We start from the raw sequence: 16120 nt of genomic DNA, 5'->3' as shown, positions 1-16120 counted from the left end.
AGAATTAAATTATTAAGGGAAAAAATTTCAGTGAAGAACCAATCAACAAATATTTGTTAAAGTATGAATAAAGATTTTTTAGGCATTGTACTGTGCACTGAATATATCTAAGTACAAAGGAGGAATTAAATCCTATTCACAAGGAATTTAAGGTGTGAGGAAGACAAATTTCTAAGTTTACAGAGGATAAATATAAAATAAAAAGAAATAAATATATGCAAAGTACTGAAATATCACAAGATTTGGCAAATGATTGGATATATAGTATGAAGGAGAATGAGGAGTCCAAATGCTGACCTGTAAGACTAGAAGGATAGTGGTGCCACCAGTATATACAAAATACATTAAAAGAAAAATGGTCTGGAGGGGAAAGATAAATGAATTGAGTTCTGATCTTGATGACTAGATATCTCTGGTTCCAGTATACAATGCCCAATAGTTAACAGGGACACCGAACAGAAGATCTGGGGAGAGAGTTAGGCCGAATATAATGCAGTGCTTTTGCAAAAGATTTTCTGAACCAAGGAGGCGAATACAAAAAAACTCACCAATCTACATGTTAAAATCTACATGGAAGGTGGAAGCATTTTCATAACTAAAAATGAACATGGAATGCTCCTATAAACAAGTGTCACTCAGAATGAACTGAGGTGTCAAGGAAGCTAAAGAAAACAAAAAAGTTTAGTTTCTAAGTCATTATAGGTAAAGGAGTGTCTGACCAAAGGACCAGGATATCTTGTCTACCCGGAGTTATGAAAAAGGGAGAGAAGTGTTGCTTAGATATCATTGTGCATCAATTTCTCTGACAAGGATGGAATTTTTAAACCCCAACAAAGAATCAATCAATAAACATATTTATTAAAATAAAGTAAGCTAGGCATTGTGCTGTGCACTAAGGAGAATAACCATTACACTGATAATAATGAAAGAAAAATGACTTAATCAGGAGTTGAAATCTAAAATAAATTAAAAATCCTTACAGCCTAGAGTTTTAAAAGATGTGATAAATGTGACTTCTAAGCAAGAGAAATATTTAAAATATCATGAAAATGGCATCATTAAGGAATAAACATATTCCTCCATACCACATGGCATCTTCACTACAATGGATCATGTACCGAAGTTCAGAATTGCAAATAAAGATAAAAACCACTAAACACATACTTTTAGAATTAAAACAATAAAAACAATAATCATTTTAGAAAGAATAATAAAAGACAGAACAAAATGGAGGCTTAATTATGAAATCTTAAATGATAAATGGGTAAAAGATTCCATCTTAAAAACAATAACTGTGTGAAAGACACTGATAATGAAAGGTAATGTACCAAATTTCTGGGATGCAGAAAAAGCAGTTCCCAGAAAAAAATATCATAACCATAAGAAATGTGTATTATAAAAAAATTAATGAAATTAATATATATTTCAAAAAAGAGAAAACTAATAAATAAAACCAAAATGATCACAAATGAGTAAATCTTAAAAAACATAAGGAGAAACAGATAAAATGGAAAGCAAAGTGTAAAGAATTGATTAAAAAAAACAAGTTCTTTGAAAAAGGGTTAATAAAATTTACAATCCTATAGCAAAGCAGATTAAATAAAAATCCAGTCAATAAAAAGAATAAGGTGAAGTTACAAAACCAAAAGAAATCAAGATTAATTGCAACTGCAAAATCTAAGCAGTTATATGACTCCCCAAAATTGAGAACAGAAAAGTTTCAATTTCAAAAATATAAAATATACTAACAAACAATACTAGAGATTTAATCTCAGAAAAGAAAAATGTAACTAGCTGTAATTGAACTATTGGATCAAAACAAAAACAAAACAAAACTTCTACTCATGAACAATCCTATTTAAATTTAAAGAATAATGCTATCAAACTTTAAAAGAATAATTAATACTTACACCTCACAAGTTACTTTCAAAAATTAAAAAGAAAGCACTGTCAGGCTTCTTTTGTGAGATAAATATACTCCTAATTCCTAAACCAGGAATGGAAAAAATAAAATTAATTTCTTCCTAAAATCCTAAAAACAAAGGGCAAAGTTATTTAAAAAATATGTATCTGAAACCAAAGCAATCATTACATACAATGAAGAAACAGTATTGGTTTTCATAATAAATATGAAAGAAAATTTAGTTATAGCAACAGAATTGAAAGAGATAACAAAGTCACAAATATAGGCAAAAAAGAAGCAGAAATTAAATCTCTATACTGATGATATAAGACACTTTATAAAACACTATGAAATACTAATCAAAGAAACCAAACATAATTCCAGCAAAGTTGAAATGCAAAATAAAATCTTAAAATTGAACAGTATTTCTACAATAACAATCAACAAGGCAATAATAAAATGGAATTTCCATGCAAAGCAAGACCAAAATGCATAGAATACTGGTAATTTACCAAAGAATATTCATTATTTCTATCAATTTGATTATAAAATGCTTCTTAAATAAACAAAGAACAATGATTAACAATGCATACATAATGAGTGCTCATATTCAAAATAATAAAAATGAAAATAGTATCAAAGCTAATTTATAGATGTAGGATTGTACCAAACTACCAAGGAAAATTTTACAACAGATAGGAAAACATATAACAAAATTCACTGAGAGAAGCAAAATAGCTAAACTATCAAGGAAAAAAAATGGAGGCATAGAACTTCTAGATCTTAAAATATTTCATATCACAACTATTTGGGACTGGTTAAAAAAATAGAAAGATCAAAGAAACAGACTAGACAAGGAAGAATCAGAAATAATTTAACTCTGTCATCTCAGTGATAATAATTCCCAAAATATAAGATATCTAGAAGAAGGGAAAAAATCCATTTGATTTTTAAAAATTAAAAAAAACTCTTGGGAAAACAGAAAAGCAATATGGTAGGGATTAGATTTCGAATATCTTATAACAGTCAATAAATTCAAATGGTTATATGTCCTGAATTTAAAGAGCATACCATAAAAAATTCAAGAGGAGCAGATCATATACCTTTCACAGCCATGGCTAAGGAGTGAATTCTTAAATAAAGAAAGAATAGCACTAACTACAAGAGTAGAAAGATAATTCTGATTAAATGAAATTGAAATGTTCTTGCATGAATAAGATTAGTGTATTCAACATTAAAAAGGAAGCAAGGAAAATGTTTTTAATTAAATATATGTAAGATTACAAAATGTTAAAGATGGATTGGACTTCTGCTTAATCACAGGAAGAAGTATAAGTAAGACAGAAAGATAGAAAAGCAGAGAGAAACAGATTAAATGAAAGGAGAAACTTTCTAATAATTGAGGTATTGAAAAAGGCAAAATCATTTGTATTTGTAAATGATTCTTTACTTTGGAAACTCTAGAAAAATCAACAACAATAAAAAATAAAGACAGACAATTATTTGGCAAAGTAGTAAGATCCAGAATAAATCTGTAAAAGTCATTTTAAAAAAATTATTCCCCATTAGATAGGTGGCCAATGTTTATGAAAAAACAGCTCTCAGCAGAACTGCAAATGATTAATAATCATATGAAAGAATGCTCCAAATCATTAATGCAAATTAAAACCCAAAATTTTACACCAAGCAAATTGCCAAAAGTAACAAAAATATAAATAGTCAATGGACTATTTATACAGTCTATTGGAGGGATTGTACAGAGACAGGCACTGAGATTCACTGTGGTAGAGTTAGGAATTGGATTTTTTAAAATGGAAAGCAATTTAAAATTATGCAAATAAAATTACCAAACTGTCCATACCCATTTGACCCAAAGATCATTCTACTAGGCATATGTACCCTGAGGTCAAGTCAATGACAAAAAAGCTCTATTTACTCCAAAATATTTGTAGTAGCATAATTTGTGGTAGCAAAGAACTGAAAAATAAAAATGTCTATCAAATAGGAATCATAAAACAAATTTAAACATAATAGAATATTACCATGCTATAAGACATGATATATATATAATAAATAAATAAAAAGGGATCAGAAAAACATTTGAATTAATATAAAATAAGTAATAAACAAAGTCAGAACAACAATATACAACTACAAAAATGTAAACAGTAAGAACAATCATAATAAAAACAAATTGAGCCCTTTGAAATCATTACCAGCCAAAGAAAAGCTATGAGAAGACATCACATACAACATGCCAAGAACGTTAGATATGTAAATATAATGGAATATGATTGTGCTATTAAAAATTATCCAAGATGCTATTTCAGAAAACCCTAAAATGATTTTGTATAAAATCATGCAGCTTGTGAAATAAGAAGAATCAAAAGAACAATTTATTCAATAACAGCATTAAAAAACAGACAATTTTGAAAGACTGAGAACTCTGATTAATATAATAACCAATCATGAGTCCAGGGGACCCCATGACCTACTATTTCATGAAAAAAAGATGATAAAATTCAGGAGTGCAGACTGAGATACTTTCTGGACATATTTTGCTTAATTAGGCATATTTGGTAAAGGTTTTATTTTTTATTTTTCAAGTTAGTTAAGGAAAGGTGAGAAAGAGAGAAAATAGATTTTTTGCTCAATGAAAAATAAATTAAATTGAAAAGAAAAAAGAAAAGAAGCTGGGGAAATTACTGCCTGTCTATGTCAGGATAGCTTCCCTGAACCATAAATAGACCAGACACACCTGGCAGCTTTGGCAAATCATATCACCAGATGAAAATTTTATCACTATCCCCCATTAAAAAAAAGAAAGCTATCCTTCACTTCTTTGCAAAGGTGGGTGCAAATGTGGGGATGCATGGGTGTGTAATATTGCATATAATGTCAAGAACTGTTCAATGTATTCAGGGTTTTGTTGAATTGTTTTCCTCCTCTTACTCTTCTTTTTGTCTTTGTTACAAGGTCTAGCTCTTTGGAGGCAGGTTACAGGGGAACATGTAAGTGATAAAAACAATTCAATAACAATAAAATCTATTTTTTAAAGAAAAGATTTTTAAACAAAGACTAGGGAAAGGCAGATGTTCCAGGTGTGTATGTGTGGTGTCAGGGAGGGTGAGAAAGGGACAGAGAGACAGAGACAGAAACAAAGAAAATCCACAAACTTGAGACCATAAGTCTGACTTCAGTTCTTGGGAAAATTCTACAATGACTTATCACTGAAGAGATGAAACTCTAGAAATTAAATGGTGATTACAAATTAGTGCAACTTTAGGAACAGGTTATGTAAGACTAATCTCATTTCCTTTTTTAACAGGATTACAAGACTAACATATGAAAAGAAACAACAATCTCATACTATTTGTGTAGACTTGAAAATAATAAAATTATATGGATTCATGAAGGGATGACTAAAGTCAAAGAACAGAAATAACTGCTAATGGTTCAATATGGCAGATCTCCAGTGGTGTGCCTCAGGAATCTGGTGCTTGGTTTTGTGCCCTCTAAAAATGTTTTTATCAGTGATCTGAATAACAGAGTTCTCTCTCTTATTTGTACTTACAGTCTTGAGCAATCCCTGTGGAGAAGGAGACTGCCATCCCTGGAAAACACTACCATTTAGCCCAATGTCACTAATAGGCAAAGAATAAACAAAAGAATTCCAGAAATGGTAATGTCTCCCAACCAGGAAGCCATCCTTGAGGAGACTTTAAGAGTTAAAGTCTCTTACAAGTACCTCATGAGGTGCTATGCTTTCTGTCTGCTCAACAACATAGAAAGTGAAGACTCTGGGAAGTTTCCCACAATGTTCTTTTCTCCTACTTAAATTCAATGCCAGAAACTTTTAAGGTTTTATTAACAGAAATAACACCTAAATAAAATTTATTATCATCTTCTTTACCACCACACCTAGGTACCATAGGATTTTTCCTTTTTATTTGAAGTTGAAATCCCCCCCATATATACTATCTCTCCTAATAGAAATTACGCATATTTGAAAAAGGTTTTATTTTTTCTTTATTTTTATTTCTTATTTCTGAAGAACCTCTTTCAAAGAATGGATTGTCTTACTTTTTATGCTTTTAAACATTTAGTGCTTAACAAAGTGTGGTCCATATATACACTCAATATTTTTATTCATTAATTTGTGGAATAGTCCTTAAATGTGCAGATGACACAATGCCATCAGGAATAGGGAATAAACTAGATGCTTCACTCATAGCTAGCCAGAAAATATTTATGTAATGCTTTAAGATTTACAAATTCCTTTCCAGTTATTTTCTCATTTATCCTTACAAAAACCCAGTGATGCTAAAATTATCCCCAATTTTACATTCAAAGAAACTGAGGCAGGCAGTAGTTAAGTGGCTTGCTCAAGATCAAGAGCCAATTCAGGTCTTTCTAACTCCAGGTACAGCACACCATCCAAGTCTTAAACAGCTATAAGATGAGGGAGGTATAGTTACAGATCAGAGATTTTGAAAAAGATATAGAAATTTTAGTGGACTGCAAGTTTTATATGAGTCAGTAATATGATTAAAGTAAAAAAAAAGAAAAAAGCAATATTATATTGAGAGAGGCACAGCTTCCAGAAGTAAGGAAATGATTGTCTCACTGAACTCTGATGTCATTAAACCTCAAAAGGGACACTGTTCAGTTTTAGATGCTATAAGCTGATGATTGTCCAGAGGAGAATAATCAGAGAAGGGCCTTGAATCAATCCCCTAAGAGGATCAATTGAAGGACATGAAGGAAGAATCATACAATTATTTGAAGGAAATATGACTTAAGAGAAAGGATTTAAGATCTATTCTGTCTGAACCCAGAAAAGAGTCAATGGGTGAAAGATACAAAGATACAAATATACTTGATGTCAAGGGTGGAAGATACAAAGATACAAATACAGAAAACCTCCCTAACAACTGGTAGTGGTAGTGCTAAGTCATGTCCAGCTCTTCATGACCCTTTGAGGTTTCCATAGAAGAGATAATGGAGAGGTTTGCTATTTCCTTTTCCAACATGTTACAGATGAGGAAACTGAGGTAAACAGGATTAAGTGATTTACTCAGGGTCACAGGGCTAGTAAATGTATAAGTCAAATTTGAAACCAAGTCGTCTTCCTGACATCAAGCTAGGCCCTAAACACTATACCATCTAGCTGCCTTAACTATCAGAGCTGTGCAAAAGTGGAACTGACTGCCTCAAAGGATTGTAAATTCCTTTCTTCCAGAAGGTTTTTAAGGTGAGTTTAAGCAACTCATTGAGTGTGCTATAGTGAGGATTCTGGTCAAGAATGCATCATGAACTTCTACAATCTGGGGAAGCCTATGGATGCCTTCACAAAAGAAAGTTTTTAAAGGAATAAAATTAAAAAAAAAAACAGAAGACCATAAAAGGAAGTCAACTATATTGAAATGTAGTTATCAACCTATTTTCATCCTCTATCAAATACTCAGCAATCCACAAAAATATAATATGTTCACAAGCAGAGGACAATAAAGAACAAGTACATACAAACAAGAATATACTCAAAAAAGAAATTAAAAGGGGAGGCTAGGTGGTGTAGTGGATAAAGCACCGGCCTTGAGGGTCAGGAGTACCTGGGTTTAAATCCGGTCTCAGACACTTAAGACATTCAGACACCTAAATGTGTGGACTTGGGCAAGCCACTTAACCCCATTTGCCTTGCAAAAACCTTAAAAAAAAGGGGGGGGGGTAGGTATCATTTGCTTTTGATGAGTTCTTTCAATTCAGTTTAGAATTCAGAATCCAGTAAATTTCTTGATATATGATCACAACATTTTCTTTGATATCTTGAGGTTAAATTTGTTTTGTACAGGGCAGACCATGGAATTTTAAATATTGCATTCATTTACTGATTCAATGTGACCTCCAGACTCAAGTTCTAAACTTTCAATCTTTTTTCTGGTGTACTTTGAGAATTTTATACTTACTGAATACAAATGAAATCTTAACATCATTGAAGAATGCTTCCAAGAAGAGCAACATGGAACTATGCCCAAAGAGTAATAAAATTGATCATATCCTTTGACCTATCAATACCAATACTAGGCCTATATCCAGAAGAATTCATAAAGAAATGGGAAAAATTGGCTGTCTGCAATGGAGAATATCATCTGTATCCAGATAAAGAACCATGGAGTTTGAACAAAGTCCAAGTCCCTTTAATTTAGAAAAAAAAAATAGTATCTTATTGTCTGATCTTGTTATCTCTTATACTTTGTTTCTTCCTTAAGGATATGATTTCTCTCTCATCACACTCAATCTGGATTAATGTATAACATGGAAACAATGTAAAGACTGACAAATTGCTTTTCGTAGGGGGTGGGGGGAGGGAAGTAAGATTGGGGAAAAAATTGTGAAACTCAAAATAAATAAAATCCTTAATAAAAAAAAACAACAAAAAAAAAAGAAATGGGAAAAGTCTCATGTTCAAAAATACTTATAGGAGTTTGTAGTGAAAAAGAATTAAAAATTGAGGCCCATTAATTGAGGAATAGTTGAACAAGTTGTGGTATGTAAATGTTATGGAGTACTACTGTCCTTTAAAAAAACATGAATGGTCAGAATTTAGAGAAGCATGGGAAGAAATTACATGAACTGATGCTGAGAGAAAGAAACAGAATCAAACAAAAACCTACAAATCTGAATGGATATTATGTTCACCTTTTAAAAATTTCTCCTATGTTTTTCCTTCCCATCCCTTGATTTTCTTTCTTTACCCTTAGTCCTAATCCTCATACACAAAATGACCAATATGTTAACATGTTAAACACAAATAAACATGTACAACTTTTACTGGACTATTTGCTGTTGATAGGAGGGGGTGGGAAAGAAGGTTAGTAGAAAAATAGGTAACTTATAAATATGCAAGGGGATGAATGTTGAAAAACTTTCAAGACATGTAATTGGAAAAATAAAATATCAATTAAAAAAGAAAGTAAAAGAAAGCTTCCAGACTAAGGAGTTGCTAAAATATGTTATTGGTGAAACTAAATACCTTGATGAAATACATGTATGCCAAGTAATGATATGTTTTGGTCTGGTGCCTCTCATTAATAATGAAAGTCATACTTCATTCTCTTTAGATTTGAGAATGGATTTAAGATAAATAAAGCCATAATGAATTTAAATTATCTCCCCAAAACTGCCATCTACACCTCAAAGAGTAAAAGAGAAATGTAATTAAAGCCATAGACAGAAAAGATTAAATGTCCATTCTAGAATTTGTAGTTTTTATCAGACTAGAGAACTAGAGAGCCAGGAAAAGGGTGAAAAGGTTGAGGGTGGAAAGATATGGTAGAGTTGATGAGCTCTCACCAATGATATCCTAGAGTCACAATAAAGGAAGCCTGAGATTCAGCTGGAAATGGAGACTGGAAAGCAGGTGGTATGGCATAAAGCTAGCCAAGAAATGTTTTCAACATCCTACTAGTGATCTTTAAATTTCTAATGCTTTTATTTATTATGTCATTACTATCATTCTCTTAGTTCTGCTTATTTTTCTCTAAATTAATAAATGCATACAAATCTTCCCATTTCTCTAAATTGTTTATATTCATAATTTCTTATAGCACAATAATATTCAATTTCATTCATATGACATTCTTTTTTCCCACTATTTCCCAAAAAAATGGCAATTCCAGTTCTAGACAATCACTAAAAGTGCTACTACAAAAATTTTGTCATAGTCTTTGACTTCCTTGAGGTACACAAATCTATTGGTAGTATTGTGGGGGATACAAGGTATGGAGAGTTTAGTCATTTTTTTTGTCTTACTTCCCAACAGAATTTTTTTAAAGGTCAGACCACTTTCAAACTTCATAAAAGAGAATGTATCAGTCAGTGCGTATCTATCTTCCCACAACCTCTACAGTATGGTTTCCATAGTTGGTCATCTCTACCACTTTACATGATATGAAGTGAAAACACAGTTTTTTAATTTATATTTCTCTTATTACTAGTGATTTGAAATGTTTTCATATGTTAATTTATATTTTCCAATTCTTCTTTTGAAAACTTCTTGTCATATCCCTTGATAATTTTTCTGCTGAGAATTTAATCAACTTCAAAGGATTACTATAAAATAAGACTTCTATATATTCAGATAAATGGTTGCTTTTTCTCTATTAAGTTATCAAATCCTCATAGAGAGATCAAATTTGGTTAGTAATCTGATCAACATAATCTGGGAGTTACAATTTAACAATCTGAAAACTTAAGGAAAATAATTTCCATTAAAGAGGGCAAAATCCTTTTTTGTTTAGTCTCTTTCCATATTATGCTGATATCTATGGCAAAAGGAGAACAACAACTGGGGTTTGAGGGAATAAAGGCTGAAAGGAGCACCTAATAGTGATAATTTTATATGGATAATCACCTAAACATGGTTTAGCTGCAATTGTCAAACTTTCATTAACCCAGCTGCTAGAAACTGTAAATACTAAAAAACTTTGCCAAAGGTTAAAACAGATGTCTAGAAATCCTTCTATAATGATAAATCCATCAACTGGTCTCCCAAAAAAGAATGCTGAAGCTAAAGTGTAGTTTCTTTAAGAAGTTCCCTTTCTCTTATAAAAGTATGATATAGAATTTTATATATTATTGTTGACTGAAAATTTTAAATATTGAAAGGAAGAAAGAAAAATGAGAGAAAATGAATACTTTTTTTAATTCCAAGAAGAGAGCAGAGCAGAAAGTACATAAGGGGATATAGACAAACTGTGAAATTTGGTCATTATCTTGTTGAATTTAATATATACTTTGTTTTAAAATAAACTGTGTGAAACAAAAAAAAATCAAATTCATAGGGGAAAATGTTCATTTTTTTGCTATTAAATTAGTAATAAAAAGATCATATACAGCATCTATCTAAAAGCAAAAACAAGCATCATATGCAGTGGAGATACCCTAGAACCTTTTCCAATAACTATGGGAGTGAAATAAAGATGCCAACTTTTACCACTATAATTTAATATAGTTTTGGAAATGCTAACAACATCAATAAGAAGAGAAAAAAATTAATAAAAATAAGTAAAGGGAGATAAAGCTATTCCTATTTGTTAATAACATAAATGTTTATCTGGAAAACCCTAGGGAATCAGCAAAGACATTAAATGGCTTCAGCAAAGTTGTAAATTACAAAATAAATTCTCAGAAATCAACAGCATTTCTCAAAGGTTATGGCTAAGAGTCACATGGTTTAAGAAGGCATGGATGGATCAGATGCTAATAAGATCATGAACACCCTGAAATGTTTAAATATTTCTATAAGTATGCTAATACATGTTGTTAATATATCAAGAGGATTGTGAAATATAATTCAAAAGCAGGTTTTTCCAATCTAATCTTAAGTTATAAACAGGAAATACTGAAGACAAGAGGGGAGATTTTCATCTAGCCACAGAAAACATAAAAGTGGAGACAGCAAACAAAAGAAATATTTGGAAAATAACTGAATACTAAAGGCCACCAGGCCTTTCCATCTTCCCTTAGAACTGTACCTTCTTATATGTACTACATCCCTTAATTAGAATAGGCAGCTACATGATTCAGTGGATAGAGTACTGGCCCTGGAGCCAAGAGAACTTGGATTCAAATCCAGTCTCAGACAGACACTTGACACTTTCTAGCTTTTGGGCAGGATCATTTAGCACTAATTGCCTTGCATCCAACCAGGGCCATCTCCTGTCATCCTGATTCATATCTTGCCACTGGACCCAGATGGCTCCAGTGGAGAAAATGAGGCTGTAACTTAGCACAGCACCTCTTCACTCAAATCCAATTCATGTGTTTGTCATGGTATCACTTCCCTAATGTCAGGGTCTTCAAGAATGAAGGACAAATAAAAAAAAAATTAGAATGTGTTCCCTGAAATCAAGGTGCCTGAAAAGTCTACTCATTATTTTCTTTGGGGGGGGGGGGGTTAGGGTGAAGGGTGAAGGAGAGGTGGTTAATCCTTAAGATAACTAGCACCTGGGAGAGTGAGACAACATGATTTGGAAGGAGAGGGAGTTATAACTTGGAAAAAACACAATTGAAGACAGATGGAGGAAAATATAAATCTAAATAATAATTTTAAAAGTGAAGAGATTAAACAATCCAATAAAATAAAAGAGAGCAAAAGATTGGACAAAAAACGTAAGTATATATGGATATATATATATATATATATTCTGTTATAAGAAATATATTTTAAAAGCAAAGATATATATAAAATAAAGCTAAAGGAATGGTAAAAAGGTTTACTATCATCAAGCAAATTCAAAAAAGCAAGAGTTCCAATCACGCTATCTGTCATATCAAAAACAAATATTCAAAAAATAAAGGGGGATGAACAAAAAAGCTATACTCTACTGAAGGCAACTTTGACAATAAACAAATATCAATAATAAACTTTTACATACCAAATGCCTTTGCATTCAGATTCATAAAGGAAACATTACCTGAGCTACAAGAAGACAGACAATAAACTAAGAGAGGACTTCAATATCCCTCTCTAAGTTTCTGACGGGTCTAACAGAAGGATAAACAAAAGACAAACTATGAAACTGAACAAATTCCTGGAGAAACTGGAGTTAAAAGACTTACAGTACCTTCTAAATGGCACAGCAAAAAAATTATGTCTATTGCTCAACATTTCATGAAACTTTTATAAAAACCAATCATGTACTAAGGTGTAAAGTTATTGCAAATGATTATAAAAAAAGAAGAAATACTTAATACATACTTAAAAAACATAACAATAAAAACAGTCAATGGTTCAGAGACTACACACAAAAGATACAGACCTTGGGCAGCTAGGTGGAACAGTGAATAAAGTACTGACCCTGGAGTCAGGAGAATCTGAGTTCAAATCCAGCCTCAGACACATAATGATTACCCCTAGCTGTGTAACCTTGGACAAGTCACTTAACCCCCAAAATCTTGAAAAAGAAAAAGAAAAAAAATTAGACCCAAAAGGAGACTTTACAATGAAATCCTAAATAATGAGAATCAAAGAACAAATTATAGAAATACTCAAACATTATGTATAAGAAAATGATGATAAAAGAATAAAGAAAAATTTCTGGGATTCAGCTAAAGCAGGACTTAAAGGAAAAACACATAATTATAAAGGTAAATTAAGAAAATGAAAAAAATTGCTGAACAAAACATACATCTGAAATAATTATAAAGTGAAGAAATAAATCAATCCAAACAAGTGAAAAGGAAATATTAAAAATTAATGAGGACATAGGAATGTGGTGGGAGAGTAGGGATCATAGGAAAGTATTACTACCAGAGGCTGGCCCAGGATGCCTCAGGTGAAGAGATCAGGACTGAAGGGTGGTGACCATAGTAGTGGTAGCAATGCTGGTCCTAAGGGTCCCTCCTTCAGCTATACTTTCCATGGGGACCCTCATGTCCATGTTTGAAGAGTTCTTTGGTGGCCACACCCTTTGACATCGTTTTTGGTCAACAAAATGGGGAAGAAGGCATGGACACTGATGATCCATTTTCTGGCATCCCAATGGGCATGGGTGGCTTTACCAATATGAACTTTGGTCAACCCCATCTGGCCCAGGAACACTATTGCCAAAAACAGGATCCTCCAGTCATCTATAACCTTTGGGTCTCACTTGAGATCTATAGTGGTTTACCAAAAGATGAAGATCCCCCACAAGCAGCTTAACCCCAATGAGAAGAGATTCTTCAATGAGAACAAGATCCTGACCACTGAAGTGAAAAGAGGGTGAAAAGAGGGGGACCAAGATTATATTTCCTAAAGTGGGGGACCAAACCTCAACCAACATTCCAGCTGACATTGTCTTTGTTTTAAAGGACAAGCCATACAATACATTTAAGAGAAATGAGTCTGATGTGATTTCCCCAGCAAAAGTCACCCTCCATGAGGCCCTGTGTGGCTGTACAGTGAATGTCCCAATGCTGGATGGCAGGTCCATACCCATAGTGTTCAAGGATATCATCAGGCCTGGAATGAGGCAGAAGGTTCCTGGAGAAGGCCTTCTTCTCCCCAAAACACCAGAGGAATGTGGGGATCTCATTTATTGAGTTTGAAGTAAACTCCCCTGAATTTCCCAATCTTCAAGAACTGTCCTGGAACAGGTCCTACTTATATAACAATCTCTGCTTCCCAAAGACTGAACCAAGGTCATTTCCAAAGCTCAAAGTTTTCTGGACCATCTCCAACAGTTGTGGGCTCCAGGGTGGAAGGGGCCATATTAGGGTTTTCATATGCTGAATGGTTCCAGGGAATATATTATAATCTTTCAAAAAAATAATGATGAAATCATTAAATTAAAAACAAGAAAATAGCAATGATTGACAAAATTAAAGGTTGTTTCTTTTGAAAGACTAATAAAATTGATACTCTTACCTAATCTGATTTAAAAAAGAGAGCAGGAAATCAAACCAATAAAACAACACAAGAAATCACAAGAAAACCAGATGAAATAAAAGCAATCAGGATATATTATACTTAGTTGTAGTTCAAAAATTCTTCCCAAAAAAGTACTGTTGCAGAATTCTTTACAATGTTGGAAAAGTTGTAGAATATACTTTAAAAGTATGATGTATCTATAAGAATGTAAATGGAAAAAACTACATATCAAAAAAAAATCAAAAGTAAATATAACATACATTATATTTATTATAAATTATGTTATAATTTATAAAGATTACAAATTATAAATTGCAATTTTTGCATTATAAATATAATTATAAAGATCAAGCAGATCTTCAATGAAGCAATGAGAGAAACATCCCCAATATACTCCTTTCAATGAAAGTGAGAGACCATAGGTATCACACATTACAAATGGTTTTCCTCTGTAAAAATATTCTTTGTTTTGTGGAATGGTTCTCTGGGGAAGAGAGAGTAAGGGAAACAAAATAACTATAATGATGTAAAAAAAAAAACAACAGAAAAATAGAACATCGGCCCGAGTCAGGAAGACCTAAGTTCAAATCCGACTCAGACTCTAAATATTTACTTAGCTGTGTGATCTTAGGCAAGTCACTTAACTCCATTGCCTTGCAACAACCAAAATTTAAAAAGAGGCTATCAATTAAAAACTTCTTTGACAAATGTGATCGGGGAAAGCAAAGTGGGATAAAGAACCAAGAGGACTGAGCAGAGGCAGCAACACATCCAGCCTCTCTCAACAATTCTCCTTCATCCAAACATTAATGACATATTCTAGAATAATAGAGTGAACACAATGTCAAGGCCAGAGAGTTTCCCACCAGAGGAAGTCAATAGGAAAAGTCCACAGCAATGAGGTTGGAGCCAGCCTGGAGCATACACAGTAGCAGCTGTGATCCAGTGGGCCTTGGAGACAGCTTCAGCAGGGACAGCAAGATGATCACAAAGAGACTCTGGAGTCTCTGAGCTAACACTGAGCACAGGATTATGTTGCATTGCCCAAACCCAGCAAAAGCACTTGTGGTCGGCCACAGAAGAACAGGGGCCCTGGTCAAGTTCACTGGTAGAGAACAGAATGACAGCTTGGGGCTCAGGAAAGCAGGGACCTGGTCACTGTAACCAAGAGAGCATGACTGCAAAAGAATAGGGGTACTGGTCACAGTTCCAAGGTGGAAGGAAGTGCTTGTGGTTGCTGTCAAGGAGGCAAGATCCCCGATTTCCATTCCAGTGTCTGAAGAATGCTGGTATCTTTAACCACAGTAGAGGCCCTTCAGAGCATAGACCCCCACCCTGGTTGGATCATACTACCTTGGGAAGCACCAGCAACAGGACAGTGCCTCCCCACACCTAGGTGAGCAGAGCCCAACTTCAACATAAAATTCAAAGTCAAAAAAACAAGCTTGAAAACTGAGCAAACAACAAAAAAAAAATTGGTCATAAAAAGCAACCACGGTGGCAGTAAAGATCAAGTCACAAATTTAGAAAACATCAAGAAAACAGTCAATCAAAGCCTCAAAGAAAAATTCTAATTGCACAAAAGTCCAAGAAAAATTCCTGGAAGACTTAAAGAAATAGTTTGAAAGGGAAGTGGAAAAGTTAAGAAAAGAAATGAGAATAATGTAAGAAAATTATGAAAAGAATTAACAACTTGGTAAAATACACACATACACACACACACACACACACACACACACACAGACAACATGCACATGCACTAAAATAATAGATTCCATTTAATGTTAAAAGAAGCATAAAAA

At 32.9% G+C, this 16120-nt stretch overlaps 1 protein-coding gene and 1 pseudogene across 1 annotated transcript in view; one reads left to right on the top strand and one right to left on the bottom strand.

Moving 5' to 3' along the window:
- Positions 1–16120, bottom strand: part of RAB28 (RAB28, member RAS oncogene family) — a 136949-nt gene that overhangs the window by 52705 nt on the left and 68124 nt on the right. The gene's annotated exons all lie outside the window — the stretch shown is intronic.
- LOC141518079 (dnaJ homolog subfamily B member 1 pseudogene) lies at positions 13331–14059 on the top strand (annotated as a pseudogene).

The sequence above is a fragment of the Macrotis lagotis genome, chromosome 3 (genome assembly GCF_037893015.1).
Source record: "Macrotis lagotis isolate mMagLag1 chromosome 3, bilby.v1.9.chrom.fasta, whole genome shotgun sequence".
NCBI lineage: Eukaryota > Metazoa > Chordata > Mammalia > Peramelemorphia > Peramelidae > Macrotis > Macrotis lagotis.
The sequence above is the reverse complement of the archived record's forward strand: the minus strand, read 5'-3'. Positions and strand labels throughout refer to the sequence as shown.